The 16,587-nt window shown below is 38.9% G+C and overlaps 1 protein-coding gene across 1 annotated transcript in view; it reads left to right on the top strand.

Annotated features, from left to right (window-relative positions):
- LOC114249379 (potassium voltage-gated channel unc-103) overlaps positions 1 to 16,587 on the top strand; it is a 42,613-nt gene that overhangs the window by 335 nt on the left and 25,691 nt on the right. The window lies entirely within an intron of this gene.

The raw sequence follows: 16,587 nt of genomic DNA, 5'->3' as shown, positions 1-16,587 counted from the left end.
ACAATAATGTATGTTTCAAAGAAAAAAACCGGTCACATTAAATGTTACAACGTTTATAAAAGAACTAGCTGACCTGGCAAACGTTGTTTTGCCATATATAAGATTTCTAGGGAATTTCTAGTGTAAAAAAAAAACTAACTTATTGTAAGTGTGTAAGGATGTGGTAAATGAGTGAAAGAGGCATGTAGCGCTGTGAACGATGAGGGAATATAAAAATAACAAAACCTCATTCAACCACATAATGGCTAATTATAACAACATTTTTTTATCCAAAAATTAAAAAATCAATGTTAGAGGTGGACAACCCTTATCACTTAGGGGTATGAAAAATAGATAGTAGCCGATTCTCAGACCTACTTACTGAACATGCACAGAAAATAAAATTTTATAAAAATCGGTCAAACCTTTTCAGAGGAGTATGGTAACTAGCATTGTGACATGAGCATTTTATATATAAAATGTCATTACAGCCGCTGTAAAGCGCTGTAAGCCGGAACATATGACTGTCTCATGACAAAAAAGGATACGACAATACAGGCACATGCAGAAAAACAAAGCGTTACGAAGAGCAATCATTCACTTTTGCGGGCTTGATTTTATTACACGACGTTGTTCTTACCGGAGTCGTTCGTCAAGGCATCAATTAATCGAACCAGGGTATACATTGCGGTAGGCAGCGGCTTGGCTCTGCCCCTGCCATTGCTGAAGTCCATGGGCGACGGTAACCACTCACCATCAGGTGAGCCGTATGCTCGTCTGCCTACAAGGGCAATAAAAAAAAATATGTGTGGTTTCGTGGGACACCGGATAGGAACGAAGTTCATTATTATAAAAATATTAATTTTAAGTTCTATTCGAGGTATAAAGAAAATAAAACTGGAGGTTTCGCAACAACCCACGGTCATTCGGTAACGTGCCAACTTATTGTGGTACACTTCATTTACGGTTGTTTGCATAAGAATTAGTGTATTGCGGAAACGAACGCTCTGAGATCGTGGTCAATGAATAATATAAAAAATATGTTATTTCTTGTACATTATTACAAAGTTAAGTGGTACACTGTGTGCATTACTAATCTGTACGTTATTACAAAGTTATGTAGTACACTGTGTGCATTACTAATAAAAATCTTACGTTACGGACGTTTTTTCCCGGTTAGGGTACCCCTCCGCATCGTACCATAAGGAACTTCGTTCCAAAAACTCATTATTACACATTATACACCACCAGGACGGCTCAACATACGTGTTCCATACAATTAAAATGTTAAAATTAAATAATTAATCTAATCAATAAAAAAAGATATATTAACTTTATCAATTTTTAAAAAGCTTAATTGTATTCTATCATTTAGTTTTGTATTCTAAAAGGCATTATTCGATAGTTCAAACAACAAAAGTCATAATTACATCGCTGATCGCAATAACAGTAAATGATTCGCATGCAGAACTGATCCAGGGAGACAGCCTTCAAAGATACATTCAATGAACACATGAATGTAATAATCAATCAGTGAGATCTTATATCTCGATATTTGTTTAATTATACACAAATTGATATGCCACAGCAGGCTACAATCAGACATGTTCTGTGTACTTACTGTATGCATTTGTCGCAAGGATTAATTTAAATCGAAAGACCGCATTTGAGATATGTATGAGAATGCCTTCTTCTTACGTTTAATCTAGAACACAACGTGGTCACTGTCCCTCATGTTTTTTTATTATTTTTTTTGCTTAGGTGGGTGGACGAGCTCACAGCCCACCTGGTGTTAAGTGGTTACTGGAGCCAATGGACATCTACAACGTAAATGCGCCACCCACCTTGAGATATAAGTTCTAAGATCTCAGTATAGTTACAACGGCTGCTCCACGCTTCAAACCGAAACGCATTACTGCTTCACGGCAGAAATAGGCAGGGCGGTGGTACCTATCCGCGCGGACTCACAAGAGGTCCTACCACCAGTAAAAGCAATGACAAAAGTATGTCATGTATGTCAAAAGTATGTATGTATGTAAGTCATGAGTATAGGAATGACAAAAGAACAAATAAGCTACTGCCCACCTTAACGTTTGTCAAACGTGAATGGGAAAAACATTATTTGGAAATTATTAGGGGAAAGATTGATGAACTCAGCGTTTTTAGTTTGCACGAATAACCGACGCGCCCAATTTGAACGGTAGGTACCTATAGATTAAAAAAAGGATGACTTAACGCAATCATCTCAATAAATCCCTAAAAGTGATCTAAAAAACCTGTATGTTATCATGTACCTAATAATATTTTAATATATTTAACAATAGAAGGTTCGGCAGATATTACCTTGTCCTCAAATGGACAGGTTTGAATTGTAGAACTAAACCATCCAAAGACTCACTCAAACACACATTTTATATCACCAGGGGTTGCAGTGACAAACAAACGTCCCAAATAATTAATATAAATGTACAGAAGATAAAGATTGAAACATATTTATTTACATTGAAATGAATTTATAAATAATCACATATATTTTAAGTAATATATAAACGTTTCACATTCAACATAGTATATAAGAGCATGCACCCAGACTCCAAAACTTATTCAATTTATTTTATTATTTATTATACCTATATATAACTATATTTCACAAACATATTGACTCTTCCTCGCTGAGTCCTAAGCACTTCAACAACGAGGCAATCGAATATATTTAAAAATCGTGGTCCCGCAGTAGTCGAAATTCGACTACAATTAATTGAAATTATAAGTTTGAATATTATTAAGGTTCTATTGTCAAAGACTATATACGAGTGAAAAAGCTGATAATTCTATAATTACAGATTTCGCCAAGACTACACCGTAGATAAATAATATTAAAGACAAACAATATTAATTTTTAATAAATTTACAAAGGTATCCTAGCAAGTTAATAAATTCTCAACAATAATATTAGGGAACTTATACAATCAATCAGTCAATACAACAATATTAATTTATTCTCAATTTCACCACAGACTTTATGAAATAACAAAAGTTTGACCATAAAAAAAAGAGTTTAAATATATATGTGTGTTGTGTTAAATACATGGTAGTGTATTTAATGATTTTTTCATCGATTTCATGTATTTTTATGCATATTTAAAAAAAAAAACAGTCTACACACCTTCTCTATATTCTCTATAAGTGTGGGAAATTTCATACTACTCCGTCCGCGCAATTTTCGTAAAAAGGGGTAAAAAGTTTTATTTCACGTATTAATATATAGATATGTTCTACACTCTCTAAATAAACTTTTATATTTATATTTTATAGCTATTTTATAAGGTATTAACCGAGATTGATAACTTATTATCTTTCACTGTTGCTATTTACTGGGATCTGATATTTAAACTAAGCTGCGGCTCTTAAACAAAGAACACCCTCTTCCAGTTTTAGATGTCTGTGTAATAATACTCACTTATCAAATGTAATAATTACTTTGGTTTTCGCGAGTCATATACTTGATTAAAATTACTTTTACTGCTCAAACTCCAGTAAAATCTTGTGGAGAATGTAGCTTGAAGGAAAGTTACAAAAATATTTAAAAAAAACCTAGAGTAATAGAACATAGTAATAGAATAGTTAAGCGAATTATAGAATGATTTCCTATCCCTCAGTTTGTTGTATCAACAATGATCATGCACATCTCAGAAATTACTATAGGAGATTTCATGTAGTTTTCACAGGTAGAGCGAGATTATTTTGGAAAAAATAATTTTAAATTCAAATCGAATGTTAGTTATCGTAATTTTAATATGTTTGTAATTTATTTTAACACTATTCAACGTTAGAAGTTTCTTAGCAAACAGTATTATCTTATACCTTTAAACGAGCAATTCTTGTATATTAATATAATAATATACTTATATAATCTGAATCTCGGAAACGACTCCAACGATTTTCATAAACTTTAGTATAAAGGGGATTTCGGGGGGCGATAAACCGATCTAGCTACGATTTATTTTCAGAAAATGTTGTTTTATTCGTGTTTTAAATAATCAACTCTTCCCGACATCTATTAGCGAATAATAATACTATTTTTCTTAATTGAGGGCAACTAACCGCTTTAAAGACACAACAAGATGGCGTTATCAAAAAAAACCCGGTCATCATCTAGTTATTATTTATGCAAGTAACTAAGTTCATTTTCACGTCCAAACGAACAAAATAATTTTGAAGAAATTCGGTATGTATATCGAGCCTTGGAATAGAATATAGGCTACCTTTCTGTACTGGTCTCCACAAACGCTACATAAAGTAAAGTGTAACCCGCACAGATAACCGGTCACTGTCCTCGTCGAACCCGTCGCTTGCGACGAAGGGCTCGACGAGCGAATTAACCCATAGAGACAGCCCACTGAGTTTCTCGCCGGATCTTCTCAGTGGGTCGTGGTTCCGATCCGGTGGTAAATTCTGCAAAGCATTGCTCTTGCGAGGGTCAGTGTTAGCAACTCTCCGGTTTGAGCCGCGCGAGCTCACCTACACACGTTAGGGTGAAGCTGAAATTGCCTCTTAAGGCTATCAGCATAGGTAGAAAAAAAAAAACACCGATGTTACTGCGGGCGAAAAACTACTAGTGACTAATTACCATTATGTAGTTAAAATGTTTAAAGCCAAACGCGCACAACACGAATTCGTTAACGTTTTTACAAAGATGCTTAAGAACTGGCGTTATCTAAACGCAAAAACGTGAGTTTCAACTGGAAAACTAGTTGTAATACTCTTTCGAAATGTCCTTACGTCATGTTATCTCTCATTTATGTCACTGTGGTTTTTGTAAAATGACAATAATTATCTATATGTCTCCTATAAAATCGTAGTGCATATCATAGTCTCAGAAGTCTCCTATACGCTCAAATATCGAAAATCTGTAAATAACTAATCAAGGTCTCAATAAAAGTTTCAGTATTCACTATATTTATATCGTAAAAAACAGACAGCTACTGAAAAGTTATCTTATGTTTATACTCTCGGCTCAACGCGACATTTAGTTTTGACTTTATAATCACATTAAAAAAATCTAGATTTTTAGATCTACATGTTAATTTTACTTGTTTACTTATATACTTTTATTAATTTAACTTTTATACATTTATTGTAAAACAGTGTTATGTTTATCTTAATGAAATTATCATGCACAGCCACGTTCTGATTGAATTTCGTAATTTTGTACGCACGTTATGAAAATGACAGAATTATTAACAAATGCAGTAGCGTTTACTCCGCAGCGCAAATATTGAATCTGAGTGCATCATCGTGCAGAAGCATCTACACACAGCTGTGTTTAATGCAATAAATGCAAATAATTCAATTGATGAATACTTCCAACCGTAGCAGATCTAGAAGTGGATGCCACATATTTAGGGGGTCAATAAAAAACTTCATCTGACAAAGAATTACCATTTTTTTTTTTTTTTTGGTCAGGAGGAAATCGCCGGACTTCCGCCCTCCCCTGGGGATGAAGGGCGGGGCATGTCGGAGTCGAACTGACTAAAACCTCCTGTCGCTCAACAACCCGCGTCCGAACCTCGCATGAGACAGAACCCATGAAAAGGCAAAGGGGGGAAAGTGAAGCGTTTAGTGCGGAGCACATCTCTCCCATCACCCTCCCCCTCGGGACGCCGGACTGGCGGTCGTCGGCGCCACGACCACCAGCCCTCTCGGTCGGCAGGCTATCCGGAGCCCGCCTAGATGGCGCCGGTTAGAATGGGTTATCCTACGGAATACCCCGCTGGGTCAGAACCAGCGTGGGTCGAGGATAGTCGGCCTTCCATCACCCGGATGCTCTTGCGTAAAACGCGTGCAGAGCAGCTTGCACGTCGTCTTCTTAGGCCCCCTTCGCCGGTCCCCAGACCGACATGTGAAGGGGACCCGAAACCCTTAGAGGGCCAGGGCTTGGGCGAGATCCGCCTCCCTGGCCCCCGCCCGACGGCGGCGGGCTTGCGCGTCTCTCACGCGCCCCGCCGCCTCCTTCTGCGAGATGGTGCACTCGCAGAAGTCGAGCATCGCCTTCCACGACTCGTCGTCGCCGAGCATCGATGCCACAACACTCGGCAACGACAAGTCGTTTCCTATTTTTGCGACGAGGACACGGCGCCACCCCTCCCATGCGGGGCAGGCGACGAGCGTATGCTCTGCCGTGTCCAAGTCGCAACCACAATGGTGGCACTCTGCCGTCGGCTCGGCTGTGATCCGGTGCAGGAACTCACCGAAGCAACCATGCCCAGTGAGCACCTGCGTGAGCCGGAAAGTGAGGCGTCCTCTGTCACGATTCACCCAATCCACAAGGACCGGGCGAATCGCCTCGACGGTCCTACGACCAGCCGAAGGATCAGCCAGCCGTCTGGACCATGACTCCAGCACGGACCGCCGAGATTGGGCCCTCCGCGCTCTGACCACACTGGGGCTGGGACGCGCCACGTCCCGGGCACGAAGGTCAGCCCGCCACTGATAGTCAGCGGCGAGCGCCTCCGCTTCCAGAACCCAAGGCGGCGTCCCAGCCAGTACACACGCCGCCTCAAAGGAGATGGTGCGATAACCACGGATGACCCTGACCGCGATGGTGCGTTGCGGCCGTTGCAGCAGCTTCGCCACCCCCGCGGCCAGGGACTGGCCCCACACAGGTGCCCCGTATAGGGCCATTGATCGCACCACCCCCGTATAGAGAAAGAATTACCATAACATATTTTTTCAATGATAAAAAAAAACATTAAATAACCTTTAACGAATATTTTACGTATGGAAGTTTACACGTGATACTACTAAAAACTTTACCACATAAACGATGTTAGGTGTAGCCGCGTAAATAATAATTAAAAGTCATTTAGTCAGGCAGTGATTACGTATTTTTTTCAGTTTACTACTTTTGGAATGAAGTTCCTTATAGGATGATGCGGAGGGGTACCCCAACCGGGAAAAAACGTCCGTAACGTAAGATTTTTATTAGTAATGCACACAGTGTACGACTTAACTTTGTAATAACGTACAAAAAATAACATATTTTTTTATCATTCATTGACCACGATCTCAGAGCGTCCGTTTCCGCAATACACTAACTCTTATTCAAACAACCGTGAATGAAATGTATCACAATAAGTTCGCACGTTACCGAATGACCGTGGGTTGTTGCAAAACCTCCAGTTTTATTTTCTTTATATATCGAATAGAACTTAAAATTAATATTTTTTATAATAAGGAACTTCGTTCCTATCCGGTATGCCACGACGCCACACATCTTTTTTTAAATTATTGTCTAGTATCGGAAGGGTTAACACTGACATTTCTATCGCACCTAATATGCTGACACCGCTCTATGAAAATATTCAGCAAGCCGACGAGTCGCCGGACGGCTTAAACAAAGGCTAGAATGGCAAAAAAGGGATATCATAGAAGTCACACCTGGACAAAGACTTTTGCTTTACAAAGCACAGGTCCGGCCTCACGTGGAGTACTGCTCTCACCTCTGGGCTGGGGCTCTCAAATACCAGCTACTTCCATTTGACTCCATACAGAAAAGAGCCGTTCGGATTGTCGATAATCCCATTCTTACGGATCGTTTGGAACCTCTGGGTCTGCGGAGGGACTTCGGTTTTCTCTGTACTCTGTACCGTATGTCCGTATGTTCCATGGGGAGTGCTCTGAGGAATTGTTGGAGATGATACCGACATCTCGCTTTTACCATCGCACCGCCCGCCACCGAAGTAGAGTTCATCCATACTACCTGGAGCCACTACATTCATCCACAGTGCGTTTCCAGAGATCTTTTTTGCCACGTACCATCCGGCTATGAAATGAGCTCCCCTCCACAGTGTTTCCCGAGCACTATGACATGTCCTTCTTGAAACGAGGCTTGTGGAGAGTATTAAACGGTAGGCAGCGGCTTGGCTCTGCCCTTGGCATTGCTGACGCCATGAGCGACGGTAACCACTCACCATCAGGTGGGCCGTATGCTCGTCTGCCTATACGGCAATAAAGAAAAAAGTTATCGTGGCCTGAAAAATAAGACTTTTTTTTCCTACCTATGCTGATAGCCTTGAGAGGCTATTTCAGCTTCACCCTAACGTTTGTAGGTAAGCTCACGGGGCTCAAACCGGAGAGTGGCTAACACTGACCCTAGCAAGAGCAGTGCTTCGCAGAATCTACCACCGGATCGGAAACGCGACCCATTGAGAAGATCCGGCGAGAAACTCAGTGGGCTGTGTCTATGGGTTAGTTCGCTCGTCGGGCCCTTCGTCGCAAGCCACGGGTTCAACGAGGACGGTGACCGGTGCTTATGGTGCCTAAAAGCACCGTTAATGGATCAGAAGGATCCGTAATGACGTGCTTTGGGCAACGTCGACGGCTTACCATTCGGTCTACTGGGTCGGGTATGTAGTTTCTAGCGGCTACGATGAGAGGGTTCTCATGTCGTGCCGCCTTCTCAAAATGGCGCAGCGATGCCGACTGTAGATACTTACTAACTGAGTCGAGCTCCAGGTCATCGTGGAGATCCACGTTCCTCAGGAACCATGGTGCTCCGACGGCTATCCTGCAGAATCGGGATTGAATAACCTGAAGGGATTTTAAGTGGGTGCGGGCTACGTGAGCGAACACTACGCTTGCATACGTCATGACGGGGCGTATGCAAGTTTTGTAGAGAAATAAGACGTCGGGTGTATAATTCCATCGTGCCGGTGTTCAAATCCTGCAGGCGGGTACAAATATTTTTGTAATGAAAAACGAACTTAATGTTGACCAATTCTTTCCATAATGAAGAACGAATACTGTGTAATAAAAATCAACGTGTATTCAAAATTAAAGATTTCATGAATAGTTCGTTGTTAAGACGTGAAAGCGTTTCGCATTTAAAATATTATTATGGCTTACACAACAATAACACCTGAAAGTCAAATGAATGTCGATCAATGTGCCCTCCTTCCATCGTAGTTTTACATTTGTATGAACGCAGTGCCATTGAAAGGAAAACACTGTTGAAAATCAAATTTACTCGCTTATCTGTGTACGTTATTGACAGATAACGATACGAATAACGACATTCTTGTTCAATTCAAATATTTGCTTACGTTCAAGATGTCTTGCAGTCGGGTTTTTCTGCTAATAACGCGTATTACGTTTTATATATCCATTTCCTAAAGACAACGCGAACACAGCTTACTTTTTTGATAAATAATTTGAATTTCATAATTATCATTTCAATTCATGTACCTACATATTATGTTGTTTTATACCTCATACCACCACCCTGCCTCTATCTGCCATGAAGCAGTTATGCCTTTCGGTTTGAAGGGTAGGGCAGCCGTTGTAGCTATACTTGAGATCTTAGAACTTATATCTCAAGATGGGTGGCGCATTTACGTTGTAGATATCTAATGGCTCCAGTAACCACATAACACCAGGTGGGCTGTGAGCTCGTCCACCAATCTAAGCAATAAAAAAAACCTAGATCAAGTTATGATACTTCAGTCCGCTGAATTTTCCGTCGAATCTTGTCAGTGGATAATGATTCCGATCCGCTGATACATGCACTTGCGAAACAATTGCCTCATGAGCCGTTAAGAAATTGAAGCAGTAATTTCATCGCTACGTCAATAAAATATAACAAAGCACGATTCAACAGCACTGGTCTTCCCATGCAGGTCCCGAGCGTGTTCTCTGTTATATTCCCGTAAAATCCACACTATTAGCGCTCAACCGCTGGCTCACCTCCAATCAGATACATATTTGTCCAGTTGGCACCTAAAGCTGCGGAAAAGTGTCGCGTGAATAGTCTCGATGGCGTACAGACCTGACATCAGCCGATCCAGTCGCTAAACTATGCCTTGAGTACGGTTCGCTAAGATGGAGCGAGCGTTTGCAAATCTTGAAGTTCCGCGATTTCACGGTACGTATAATCGAAAGTGGCTACCGTTGCGCTTCAGACTTTCGTAATCTCAGGCGAATAGTCATGAATGAAGTCGCGGCCTACCGTCGGCGAAAACGTCTACACTCACGGTCTTGGTGTCATGTATTTGTTTTGAACATTAATTTAGTTATGAACTAGGACTACCTAGAGCGTAATATAAAAAATTCAGATAGCAAATTTACTACTAGTATTAGTTAAATTGTTTTGTTAAGCCGGTTTCAGTTTGTTATCATATTATGCAAAACTATAATATCCATCACTCTCATTGTATTCAAATTGAGTTTGCAAGTGCGACTAACCATTGAATTGCGTCACGTGTTTATCGAAAACGTGTAAAAGAAACTAATGACACGTAATTTTAAATTTTTGTCGAAGAGTTGAATAAAACAAAAAGAGTTTCTAGAATGCAAACGCTTAGATGAAGATTAGTTATGTCAGGAAACTGTATTCTTCCCTAATGTTTCGTCCGTTACTGATTTTATCACGACTTACTTGGTTAGTAAGGCAAGTTAATATCTTCTTTTTGTAGCCCTTTCATGCAAGCTTCTTAAAATATATATTTCTAAAATAATGGCATAATCCATTTAAGCACATTACTGCTTAGTAATGTCAGTCAAGACTTAAACAGTCACAAATTTATTGAAATTATATTATAAGACAATAGGTTTTTTTTTTATTTACAATAAGTTGGTAATTTTACTTATAAATTCTCTAGATTTTTTATCTATATATTAATACGTGAAGCTAAAACTTTGTACCCTTTTTACGAAAATTGCGCGGACGGAGGAGTATGAAATTTCCCACACTTATAGAGAATATAGAGAAGGAGTGCAGAATGTTATCTTTTTTTAAATTATGCATAAAAATACATTATATCAATAAATAAAAACATCACGCACACTACCATGTATTTGACACACGCACGCATGCATAAATACTATATGTTTATTGTCAAAATTTTCTTATTGCTTATAGTCTGCGGTCAAATTGAGAATAAATTATATTGTTTGTCTTTATTAATATTTGTCTCAAGTGTAGTCTTAGCGAAATCTGTGGTTATAGAAGTGTAATAAGTCTTTGACAATATAATCATAATAGTGTACAAACTTATAATTTCAATTAATTATTATGAGACCGCTAGTTCTAGTAAAATTGTGTGAGCTGGCAATTTAACTAAAGCAACAGACGAAAAGCGGATATGACGGACGCATTCCTGCACGGAACTCGCGCGTCAGACGATTTAAAATGGCATCTTACATTGAAAGTTGTAAAAAAAAACATAACAGAGAAATATCCGTTTTTTTACTATTATAACAGGCATGACTAGCATTTCTATTCACTATTTACGCAGAATAAGCTAGCATTTTGCGCAAGCATATTTTGCGCGTTTGCCATTAAGCCTTGATAATGACTGATAATATTTGAATGCTTTCCAATGGTATATGTTGGTAAAACTTAGGTTAACATCTCGTATCTATTTTATTCAAACATGCTTATAAACAAAAGGAGACTATGTCATCGAATTAACACGCATAGATCGGCAAACACACGCTTTAATCATCAATGTTGAATATTATTTCCCTAACAACATGGAAAAAGGAAAGCCTTTTTTGTAATTTATAAAAAAAAAACAACTTACCAATCATTAAAGGTATGGCGATTAATGTCAAACGACAATAACGTTAACCGGAAATTGGGGGGAATAGGGACTAGGGGTAGAATAGGGACAAATCTGGGATGTCACAATGCTTTTGTGAGATTTAAATTTGTTGAATTGAAAAGAACTTTTATTTAGTGTTTAAGAATATTAAATAGTTTAACTTTGTCATCAGAGTTTTGTAACAGATTAAATATATTGAAAAGTTAATTACCTAAAGGTAAGTACCTACCCAACAACTAAACAGTGCCACCCCTATCGAAAAACTCTATTGTCCCCATACGTGACCCGATTCACCCCAAAAGTCAAGGTGGATCAGGTCAAGCTAGTTTTTTAAGTTTTTGTGTATATTTTTCAATGAACTATGTATAATAAATAATGCATCGTATATGAACATTTAAGCCTCCGGAAACCTTTTAATCTAAATTTTATTGGTATTGCCCTAAGAAAAACCACTGAAAATTTGTGTTAAAATTGGAAAGCGTCCCGATTCCCCCCAATCTACTGTATACATTTCAATCGAAATGGAATAAAACACACACATGTACAAAATTACATTACGAGTACATACAATTTTTCGTTGAAGTAATTAAATTGTTAAATGCCAAAAATCCAAGAGAAAAAAAAATTAAGAGTTTGTTAATTTTTGTTATTGTTATCATCGAAGTTTTTTTATCTTTGTTGTTGTATGAATATACAATTTTAAGGCAATACATACACATTGTAATAGAAATCACAAATTAATAAAAACTACTTCGAAACAAATCATAGATTGGTGACACACAAGCTAAACCTAAAATGCTTTATAGGAATCGAAATCGTAATATCGCGTAAGATAAAGGTGTTGGAATAAAACGATTAAAAGTGACTATGGCATTAATAATAAATTTCAATCGACCGCTACAGCCTTACGGGCTCACCTGTTCGTCAATATTTCTCATGGACATTGCAAAACCAATGCCATCCGATTGATTTATGAAAAGCTTTGCTACATAAAATAAGATTTCGGCCCAATTCAGCTAAAATACATTAGAATTGTTGTTTTTTTTATCAATTGCGGTTATTATAATTCCGAAATAATGAAAAACGAAATTCGGTACCAGATGACATGACAATAAAATCGATTCAGCATTTTTGATGATTAAAAAATTTGATTATCATATTTCGTTAAGGTTACCAAAATGTATTTATTTGCCACGCACAAGTTGTTTCGCATTGTATGACGTTATACATATTTTCAAGGAATGATCAAATATTAAGTTTTTACATTATTAAAATTATTTTTTAAATTATTTACTTTGTGAGCTTGAGAAAGCTTGAGAAAGTTTGTCTAGGCTAAAAATCGCTTAAATAATTATTTACTAAAAATTTTATATGGCATATTTAACGTGAGATAGATTTACACTACCTCTAGGCTGTTAAGTGAGTTAAAAAAGAATTCAGAGACGTAACAAAGTTAATCACGCGACACAATTTTTTGTAACAACAGCACTACAGAACGAATCCTAACTTTTTTCAGGCTTTATGTATATACCTAGTCAGGTCATAAATTCTGTCACATGTTTAATGTAAAATAATTGAAACAAGTTTATTCATTATGTAACCATTCATATACCAAAATAAACTTAACAAAACATAGATTCTTATGACACTAAAGTTTATTCAAAATGACCTCCGCGATTTTGAATACAGGCCTTCAATCTGCGCGGCCAGTCGTCTATCGCAGCACGAACGAGGTCCATGTCAATATCGGCGGCTGCCTTAATCAAGGATGTCTTGAGTGACTCCAAATTGGGATGAGGCTTTGAGCACGCCTTTTCCTCCAAGTGTTGCCATATCTTGTAATCTAACGGATTCAAATCTGGACTGGAGGAGGGCCAGTCTTCGTGCCGGATGAAGTGGATTTCACGCGCCGCCAGCCAGTCTTGTGTGCTCTTCGCTCTATGAGCTGGCGCCGAATCTTGTTGGAATATCCAGTGACTGTTATTGAACATACCATGGTATGAGAAACAGGTTCCATAAGGTTCGTCAGGACTGTATTTTGATACACAACTGCATTCGTTTTTACACCTTTCTCACAAAAATGTACCTCTGTTAAGCCCCAATAAGAAACTCCCAACCATACCATGAGCGAGGATGGAAAATGACCTCGTTGGACACGCGGAATACGGTTGCTCGCTTCTTCACTACTGTGTGCGTACACCTTATCATTTTGTTTGTTGTAGCTCTCTTCTACGGTAAAAATTTTTTCATCCGAAAAAAGAATTTCCCGATATTTTTTTCCCGCGTACCGCTTCGACAAAGCGCGGCATCTCTTCAGTCTCAGGTCCATTAGACGAGCATTCAAACGATGTCCTGTTTTTCTTCGATATGCCCGAAGCCCTAAGTCTTCATTTAACACCCTTTTCACTGTGGTTCTGCTTAACCCCATCTAAAGGGCCAACAGTTTCTGCTTACGTTTGGGATTTCTTTGAATTCGCGCCTTCACAGCTTTTATCACTGCTGGAGTCCTAACAGACCGAGGGCGACCACTTCTTGACCTGTCATCTACACTAGAGTCTTCATTGTATCGTTTGATGGTACGATAAACGAATCTTTCGGTTATATTCAAATTTTTCAGTATGTTAAAAATTTGGATTGGCGCGTAACCGCAACGATGCAACGCAATAACTGCAACACGGTCTTCTTTAAGCATCCACTCCATATTTAAAAATGAGTAAAATTCTAAAAGTATACATTTTTATTTTCATGAACAATTCGAAATTCGAATTCAATAAACTTTTTTGTGGCCAGCATTCTAAAAGAAAAGTTTTTACTGTGTGACAATAGTTATGACCTGACTACGGTAGTATACCTTACGGTTTTGGACACAAGCTGCAGCTTTTTTCTGTTTGGGTGGAAGAACCACAGCTAGGGTAGGTAGGCAGGCCTAACTGTCTGGCAAGGTCGACTGGGCGAATTCAAGGGCTCAGCTAGAATGTGAAAATTAGCTAACAACTACTCGTGCGTCCACGAAGGAAGCCTAACAGCTCAAAAGCAGCTAAGGTGATTTTACTAATGGATTATATCGCAACCCACTGAGAAGATCTGGCTCACTCAGTGGGTTGATACCCGAAAGGCCAAAGCTTACGTCGAACACTTCTATGACTTTAACGAGTACCGTGACCTTTACTTTGGTTACTGCTACCAGTAGCAGAGATTGTTATGATATATGGTGCGAACTTGCTGCTACTATTATTCGAGTACAACAGAAACTTCGGATAATAAGAAATTGGAAATAACTTTTATAGGCAGACATTTAATTGGCTAAGGCATAAATGTCTATAGATTCGGTTATTTGTTCGTGATCTAAACGTTCACGCATCATTTATTTCATTGATATTGAAACGTGATACAGTTATTGAGATTTCAAAAATCGTTTCAATTATAGTACCATCAACATGCAATGGCGATGGACCACGAGTCGCCGTATCAAATGTGTCTATTTTATATAACGAAGCTGGACGAGGAAGTAATGGAGATGGAGGATCCGCGATGTTTTTAAAAAGTGTGACGTCAACACCGTCGTCAAAATGGCTGGAAAGATTATTGGTTTTCAGAGGGTCTCGGAGGTTTTACAGAGTGACTGATGACGGTGCGACTGGCGCCATGTTGTGATTACAAATAATGACGTCAGCGACGCTGACAGTTACAACAGTAAGCTTCGCTCTGTTCGGCTGCTCGAGCCGGAATGTATTGCGCGGTTTTTTTCCGTAGCTGTTCTAGGGACCTCTAGGCGTCATACTAGATTCACCGGATGAGTGGGTGAGCTGACGGGCTCTAACCTGAGGACATTACTGATACTAGCCCTAGCAAGAACAGTGCTTCGCAGAATCTACTGCCGAATCGGAAACGCGACCATGTACATATCTATGTATATATTCGCAGTCATATCAAATCCTGGTTTCACAGTAACTTTGAAAACTCATGACATAACTATAATATATAAGTCATACTAGCTACTATTATATATTACATAGTATATAAATAAATCAAATATAATTTACGAAACCCTAATTTGAGTTACAATGTACGCGTTTTTTTCATGTTTTTTTTATACTGCGCTCGAATTGACATTATTTAAGACGCCAAGTTCATTTATAAATGAATGAAATTGTATAACTCACGAAATCGCGAAGTCGGAAACGATTAAGACAGATTTGCTACACATTTTTGCTTGAGTTATGGATCGAAACTGGGCAGGGTGAGGTGTCTGCGATCAGCACGCGATAGGTCAAGGACATAATGGCTACAGATTACCTCTTTTACATTTTGGTATAATTAACTTACAATGCTGTTCTATTCTTACGAAAATCAAATAGAGACCGTGAAGAAAGTCAAATATTGGTAAGCTGGGGCTTGGCTGTGCTCATTAGTGACGGTAAGCACTAAGTAACAAGTAGGCCCCATGTATGTCTATCCACAAGGCAATAAAAAAAGAACCAAGAGCAATAAGCAAAACCTTCCATTCAAGTTCTTTGGACGAATATTGTTTAAGGACCTATATTTAATATTGTCCTAACTGGTGGAAATAATCCTCCTATATAGTATCTATAAGCCTTTTCTTTTAACGCTGGAGTTCCATTTACGGATACCCGGTCCAGGGGGGTAACGGACCGGATTATGTCGGACTCCGGCGTCTCCTAAGAGGAAGAAGGTAGAAGAGAAGGACCAAGGTCATCCACCTCCCCCAATTTCTCACAGGTGATCCACTTCAAAAAGCCGCGCGAGGCACTTGCTCCGCAGAACCGACTACCGACTAAGCCCCATCGAGCTCCACCACACCGACTACACGAAACTTACGGTACCGCACAGTGCGCGCCGAAGTATCTATAAGCCTGCGCTTCAAAAGTTCAAGTAACATGGGAATACACAATCGGATGTTCATCCTTTGCTGATAATGTTAATTTAACTGATAAAAACTAACCAAAGCATGTGCTTTACGGTAAGTGGTTAAATCCTTCAGAGC

The sequence above is a fragment of the Bombyx mandarina genome, chromosome 15 (genome assembly GCF_030267445.1).
Source record: "Bombyx mandarina strain Sakado chromosome 15, ASM3026744v2".
NCBI lineage: Eukaryota > Metazoa > Arthropoda > Insecta > Lepidoptera > Bombycidae > Bombyx > Bombyx mandarina.
The sequence above is the reverse complement of the archived record's forward strand: the minus strand, read 5'-3'. Positions and strand labels throughout refer to the sequence as shown.